Below are 7,978 nucleotides of genomic sequence, written 5' to 3'. Positions count from 1 at the left end.
ACAGAAAATAGTTTTTATTCCCAAGGGTTGACATCTGGATTTAAAGGCCACCAAATACCCAGGGTTGCTTTGCGGTTAGTCTAAATGCTTTACATTCCCCAGATGACCACATCTGCTTAAATCAACAACAAATTGTGATGCATTATGGACTGAGAAATCTACCATCAGGACATATTATCTTGAAATAACATACAGCTGTCACTTGGGGCATAAAGCAGCTGGAGGATTCAAAGCTACCATTTTCACTTCCCACAATGCTGTCAACCATGCGGTGCACCAGAGGATTCTGGGAAATCAAAGCAATGGTTTAACTCGGGTTGCTTCAGTGCCGTCTTGCTGCAGTAAAATTGCTGGCTTATCATGGTTGAAGTCCTCTCCTTAAAAAATATTTGAACTCATCATCTACAGATTCTGTTTATGCAAAGTCTTCTTTGAGTGAAACCCGGATCTTGGTGACTTTGTGCAGAAGAACAGAGTTGGAAGGGACCTTGGAGACCTTCTAGTCCACCCCCTGCTCAGGCAGGAGACCCTACACCACTTCAGACAGATGGTTGCCCAATGTCTTCTTTAAAGACTTCCAGTGTTGGAGCATTCACAACTTCTGGAGGCAGGTTGTTTCACCGATTAATTGTTCTTACAGTCAGGAAATTTCTCCTCAGTTCTAGGTTGAATCTCTCCTTGATTAGTTTCCATCCGTTGCTTCTTGTCCTGCCCTCAGGTGCTTTTGAGAATAGCTTGACTCCCCCTTCTTTGTAGCAGCCTCTACATGTGACCATTTATATGTATGTACAGATAACCATGTAGATATAGGGTCATTTTACTTTCCATGCCACCTCTGAATCAATTCTCTCTGAAGTTTCCAAAAGATGCCCTAATTAAATTTGTGAATCTGAACAAAAGGACAAATGAGGAAGGAAGGAAGGAAGGAAGGAAGGAAGGAAGGAAGGAAGGAAGGAAGGAAGGAAGAAGACAAGGAAGTCTAAATTGACAGACTTCTGGTCTATCTAAATGATGCATCAATGAAGAGGAAAGAAGGAATTGTCCCCAGCTGTGTACACAAAACTCAACACAAAGCTCTTATGAAACGAAACGGCACTTTGTGGTTTTTCAGAATGAGTCACAATGGGTACAAGCTCAAATGCAAAGGCCAACAAAGAGGGTTTTTCCAGGACTCCCTTGGCACCACTTTTGGGCAAAAGCATGAGATTTATCCAATCCAGATAATTGGAAGATAATTCCATAACTTTTTTCTTTTCTTTTTGGCAATAGAAGTTGATTAAAACCAAGAGCCAATTTTGAAGGGAAGGATCTGTTGCCTGTGGGAAGCAACTCTTTTCAAGGACCAGCATCCAAGATGTTTATTTGTCCCACTTCCTGGTTGTGTGACAACCAGCTATATATGAGCCAGCAGTGTGCAGCAGCAGCCAAAAAAGCTAACACAATCCTAAATTGCATTAACAGAGGTATACAATCAAGATCAAGTGAGGTACCTATACATCTATAATAACATCTACCTCACTGAGTATTGTTTCCCGAATGCAATTCTAGCCACTAAAGTCTAACCTTGGAAATCCTAAATGGCTCATTGTGAAGACGAGTTCAGCAGAAGAGACCCTGTTGAAAAGGGCCCTTTAGGAAACATGTTCAAGGAAATCTCATCCTGGGCCATGAAGTGCATTAACTCAGGAGTGGAGCTTAGCTGTCCTTCTCTCCAGATTCAAGAGCTTCCTCTTCGAGCCAAGTCTTTGGAGACAGATTGGAGACCATTACTTCAGCAGTTTTAACCATTTGATTTGCCTTTACGGTGAAACAGCTAGAAAAAAAGAGGTGAAAGTGAAATCAATATAATCTATACCAACTTTATATAATCTATGCAAATGATTTTTTTTTGGGGGGGGGAGGAATAAATATTCACGAGAAGAGTCCTCCACTCCTCTACTCGCAACAGAATCCCTTATGCCACCAGGCTTCAAATTTTGGGCTTAGACAACTTAGAACTACGCCGCCTTCGGTCCGACCTAAGCGTGGTACATAAAATTATCCGCTACAACGTCCTACCTGTCAACGACTATTTCAGCTTCAACCACAACAATACACGGACAAACGATTGATACAAACGCAAGGTAAATCGCTCCGAACTCGATTGCAGAAAATGCAACTTCAGCCACAGAATGGCCAATGCCTGGAATGCTCTACCTGACACTGTGGTTTCCTCCCCAGACCCCCAAAACCTCAACCTTAGACTGTCCACTGTCGACCTCCCCCCATTCCTAAGAGGTCTTTAAGGGGCGTGCATAAGCACACCAGCCTGCCTACCAACCCTGTCCTAATATTCCCTTGTGTTCGTATTCATTTCATGTATTCATAATCATGTTTATACTTATATCTGTTATCGAATTCCTGCTTGACGAAATAAATAAAATAAATAATAGCAGCAGTTCTGCATAGATATTGAATCAGATTCACTGCTGTCCCAGCTGTAATAAACATTACTGTGAAAGTTGATGAAAGAGTAAAGCTTTGTTACTGCTTCTCTTTCCAGATCATGTGTTCCCCATCTGTTTGGTTTTTTTCTTTTCTTTCCTTCAAAGATTGTTTGGAAAAGTCAGATTCAGAGATCTGATTCCTTCTTTCACTTTCTAGAATTAACTTGGGCTAGGAAGCGCCATCTGGTGGGAGCTGAGAAATTTGTTAGTCATTGTAGAATCGAGTTAGTTCCACGGACAGTGATATAGTCTCAACGTTTATTAGGACAACAAATGTTAAAGGAGGGCATGCTGATATTGTTAAATAAATAATTATGGAATAGCAAAACTGAGCCGATTCCTGCGGAACAAAACCAGAGAGAATCTTGATTACTTAATGATTTCTTTTGAAGCCAAACTATCAGGAAAACTCATCCTTGACTAAGCTAGATGCTGAATTCAATGGAATCTTAGTGACACGGGTTGTTAAAACAAGTAGACTTACACTTACACAGAAGCACATCTAAAATGTACGCCCCAAAAGCTGCACAAATCCTTTCTTTCCAAGCTGAATTGAAAATTCTGGAGATCAAGTCTATCAAACCCTGGTCGATTTTGTGGTTCCAAACATATTGCGAAATATATTGCGGTATGTCATCGAATAAGTTCGCAGTTCTTACTGCAAGCAGGGAAAACCCCGCTGGTTTTAGTTGCAGGCAAAATAAACCAACTGATCACAAGAATAATTGAGATTTCTTGGTTTGGAGTGACTGGCTTAATTATTTCATTATCATCTCCGCATTAGCTGAGTTCTCTGTGGTATTCCGAAGCTGCTATCGCTTCTGGAAAGCCTCGCATGTTGCAACAAAAGTGATTTTTGTAAGGCTCGAAAAGGAAACAGCTCAATTAGGCCATCTACAATCTATGGGGAACGCTTCAAATTTCCAAAGCCATCTGAGTTATGTGTGTTTGTGTGTTTCTGCCAGCGTGTGTTTGCAAGACGTAGATGATTCTATATCTCCATCTGGCGGACAGACGATGTAATCCACGTTTACTCTTTTAACTCTCATTTCATTTGATCCCGTCCCACTGGATTTCCCTGTAGGGATTTCAGAATTCCTTTTTAAGTGAGCATTTAGCATCAGCACTGAATTAAAAAGGCAGAGGAGGCTCTATTCTAAGGCATAGTTCTCTAGATCCTGGAGCTTTTTTATGCCAGCATCTCTGGTTTTGAGGGGAAGAAGACAATTGTTGAGTTATTGAATCACTGAGTTTGCCCCTGTACAACTGTCTGGTTTGGTTCTGCAACCCAACAAGACAGACACAGACCTCAGAGGATAATCAGAACTGCAGGAAAAAAAAACATTTATGGCCAACCATTGAGGACCTGTACACTGCACGAGTCAAAAAGAGGGCCGTGAAAATATCTACAAACCTCTCACATTCTGGACATAAATTGTTTCAACTCCTACCCTCAAAATGACGCTGTAGGGCACTGCACACCAGAACAACTAGACACAAGGACAACTTTTTCCCGAACGCCATCACTCTGCTTAACAAATAATTCCCTCACCACTGTCAAACTATTCACTAAGGCTGCCTTACTATTACTATTAGTCTTCTCATTGTTCCTATCACCCATCTCCTCCCACTTATGACTGCAGGACTGTAACTTTGTTGCTTGTTTCCTTAGGGTTTATATTGATATTGATTGTTTGCTGATTGCTTATTTGTACCCTCTGACTATCATTAAGTGTTTTACCTTATGATTCTTGATTAATATATTTTATTTTTCTTTATGCACAATGAGAGCTTATGCACCAAACACAAATTCCTTGTTTGGAAACCAACCCACAAGCTCAGACAACAAACGTCCATTTCATTCCACACCCGAGCTACAGATATTCGCCACTATCACAAATTTAACATTCTACTCCATCCACCGTTGCCTCTTAATCTTTCCTATTGAAGTGCAGTTGTGTTGTTGAATGTTGCATGGCAAACTGGGCTGGAGGATCTACACCATTAATACACAGTGCAACGTAGGAGGAAACAATTGATCTAGGGATCCAAGATGCAAACTCCTTCCCTCGCCGTTTGAGACAGTTTCAGCTTAGTTCCTTTCATTCCATCTTTTCCTACCTTGTTGGGTGGTTGGGAAGATGGAATAGAATGGGAATAGTAGTTTCTTAGGAACAGGGAAAACAGAGCATTTTGTTGGATGGATATTTTAATGAGAAACTAACTACCTCCAGACAAGGATGGCTCAGTGGATAAGACACTGAGCTTATTGATCAGAAAGATGGGCAGTTTGGCAGTTCGAATCCTGAGCGCTGCATAACGGAGTGAGCTCCCATGACTTGTCCCAGCTTCTGCCAACCTAACAGTTCGAAAGCTCATAAAAAATGCAAGTAGAAAAATAGGGAACACCTTTGGTGGGAAGGTAACAGCGTTCTGTGCACCTTCAGCATTTAGTCATGCTGACCACATGACCCTGGAGACGTCTTTGGACAGCGCTGGCTCTTCGGCTTTGAAACGGAGATGAGCACCACCCCCTAGAGTCGGGAACGACTAGCACATATGTGCAAGAGGAACATTTAACTTTTAACTACCTCCAAACCTTGATGTGGATTGAAACCCAGTTATACGGCCAAATCTGCACTTCTTTGCATTTTGCAGAAACCTGGGAGGAGGACTTCCTTTTTCACTGAAGGTCTCTCCCATTTATGGATGCCTAGAACATCCCACTCAAACTCAATAAACCTTGGAAGGTCTTTTGAACGATGATAGCTGCTGCTGCCATGTTCAAAGTCCAGAGTCTTCTTCCTGTTTTGAAATGCATCCCCTATTTGCCAAGCTTTGATCTCATTTTCTTTGGGGCTCCGTTTCAGAAGTATCGTATGGAAGCTCTTTTGCACAGCTTCCTTTCCTTGGCTCCTTGAACCCAAACTGTGCCCGGAGTTACTTAAGTGACTTCTGACTTAGGAAGGTTGGTCTCCACCACTGGGGCGGTAGAAGCCTCTAGTCAAGCATCTATCGTTCTGCCCCGATGGCAAGAAGAGTGTTAGGGAGAGATGCCATTGGATTAGCCTTGCAGGAAGACCCTTCCAAATCAGGCAAACAATGGAGGAACTGGATCGGTGTCATCTCTGGAAGAGCTGAGCTTTCATGTTGGCGGTCTCCTTTGTAATAGTACAAGATGTTCAATCCTCTGGCACGGGAATTATTAAGGCAGGATGCCTGTTGGGAGGCAAGATGTGGGGAAGCCGATAGAGTTAAGGCACCATCTGTTTGAAGGGGATAAGCAGTCTATGGAAAAGGCCTAGGAGGTATCAGCCTGCTCTGAATTGGCTGCCATGGAAGGGATCTTCTTAAAGTCAAACCAACCATCCATCCATAGACGCAACCTGGCTCATGCCTGTGCCTTGCTGACAATACAGGAGGACGTCTCAGCCAGAAACGGAGGCTATACATGTCACTCCATAACGTGAGCTTCTCCGATGTCTAAAGCCAAGTACTAATGCTTGAAAACTTCTTCTGGCCTTAGATATATGCCCAAATGAAATAGGCAGATTGTCTGATGTGCTGTGCAAGGAAACAAGGAAGCAGACAAAAGTTATTTTGATGCCGTACATTCTTACATGGTACCCTTGTCATTGTGTTTCAAATGTATCTATAGTTAAGGTGGGCTAATTGGGTAGCCTGATGGACACTTAGGGCCGCGATGGCACACGTGCCACAGGTGGCATACAAAGCCTTCTCTGTGGGCACGCCAGCTGTTGCCCCAGCCTAGCTCCACCATGCATGCACATGCACCTCCCGCCAACCAGCTGATCTTCAGGTCTCTGCCATGCATGTGCGGGGGGCAGGGCACATGGAGGGGATGTATGCGTGCATGTGCAGAGCGGGGGCTGCATGTGCAGGGGGTGCTCGCATTGCACTTTTGGGGTTTGCACATGTTCCCCCTCTCCTCTGTGCCCTGTTTTGGGCCTGGAAGGCCTCCTGCATCAATCTGGAAGCCAAAACGGGTCACGGGACTGTTGAAAGGGACTAAGGGCAGTGTACAGCAATAAACTGGATTTTCCCCCTTCCTTTAATTTGAATGAAATGTCATCCGTATGATTTCCCTTTGAGTGACCTCTGTAATAGTCCTGTGCAATTTATTTGCAGAAGCTAGAACTGTTTTAAAGAGTTGCAGACTCCAAACCATCTTTTGGAAAATTCAAAGTATTTAAAAGATCTACTGTAATGTCATATTACAATATATATATGAATAGATACATAAAGATACAACACATCAAAAGAGACAATTGCAAAAGTTAAGAAGGAACCAAAAAGATCAGAGCACATCCTTTCCAGCTCCCAGATAAGCAGGGATGAATACCAGACAAACCATCCAGCAGAAAACAATACCCTAATTGAGGAATTATCGAGGAGATAACCTCACACTCACTCGCACTGTGATATCTAGTGAAATTCTGCAAGTTCAGAGAGCACCAAGGGCTTCATTTAGTGCCCCAGGGGTCCCAAAATAAATGCACAGCCATCTCTGTTTCCAGAGCTCTGGAAAAATAATCTTGCAGCCCATTAGCCTTTACTTGTGCTCCATCTTCTTATCTCCCATGAGATAAGGTACAGAAGCATTTTATGCCTAAAACATTCAAATTCTTTCCCTCGATTCCAAGAGCCCATCAGGATACAATTTTCACATTAGGCCATGAAAAAATATGAAGGGGGGGGGGAAGCATTCTCCGACTCCGAAATGGGTCAGATTTTGCATGCATCTGCTTGGAACGACACTCTCTGTTGTGACTGTTCTCGGGGTTTTTTTGTGTTTGTTTGTTTGTTTGTTTGAAGAACTCCTGTTACAACAGCTGCTGAGGATGTTGAAAGGCCTGGTGCGTGGTTACATTTGCAATCCGGCTGCCTTTGTGACTCCAACTCCATTGTCAGTAACAATAAAGGCGACAAAAAGGAAGTTGGAGTCAATTCAAGCCCTGATTTGGTCTTTAAGCTCTGAAAAGTACACTGGCAGCTGGGTGATCTTTGTCGGATTCCAAAAATGCAAAAATTGTAGCTCGTTCCTGCGAATCAGACGAGACGATGGAGGCAGATGCTTGGCAGAATGACACTCCCCCCTCCTCCATGTAAATGGAGCCCCCCCCATTCCACTCTTGTTCAAATATTATATTGAACATAGATACTTAGTCCCTGGGCAGTTTAATTAAATTGGGATTCATCCTTGTTATAGAAATGCGGCATCGCAGAAAGCCTTGGAGAATAAACCCGAAAGATGTGTCGTTGTTGTTTGTTTTTTTCTCGAACCCAAAGGGGAGTGAATCTCTCCCCCCCCTCCGTCCCCCCACACTTTTCAACCAACACACACAAACACAATTGTCTTTTGAAATCAAAATGCATGCTTGATAAATACCATTCTAACAGACTCTGGTGGGGTTAATCTTTCTGGAAAATGAATGTGGTTTCTGAATGTCGTTTCACCTCTTGGGAAATTG

The sequence above is a fragment of the Natrix helvetica genome (assembly GCF_964273705.1).
Source record: "Natrix helvetica genome assembly, chromosome: 10".
In the NCBI taxonomy this organism is placed as follows: Eukaryota; Metazoa; Chordata; class Lepidosauria; order Squamata; family Natricidae; genus Natrix; species Natrix helvetica.
The sequence above is the reverse complement of the archived record's forward strand: the minus strand, read 5'-3'. Positions refer to the sequence as shown.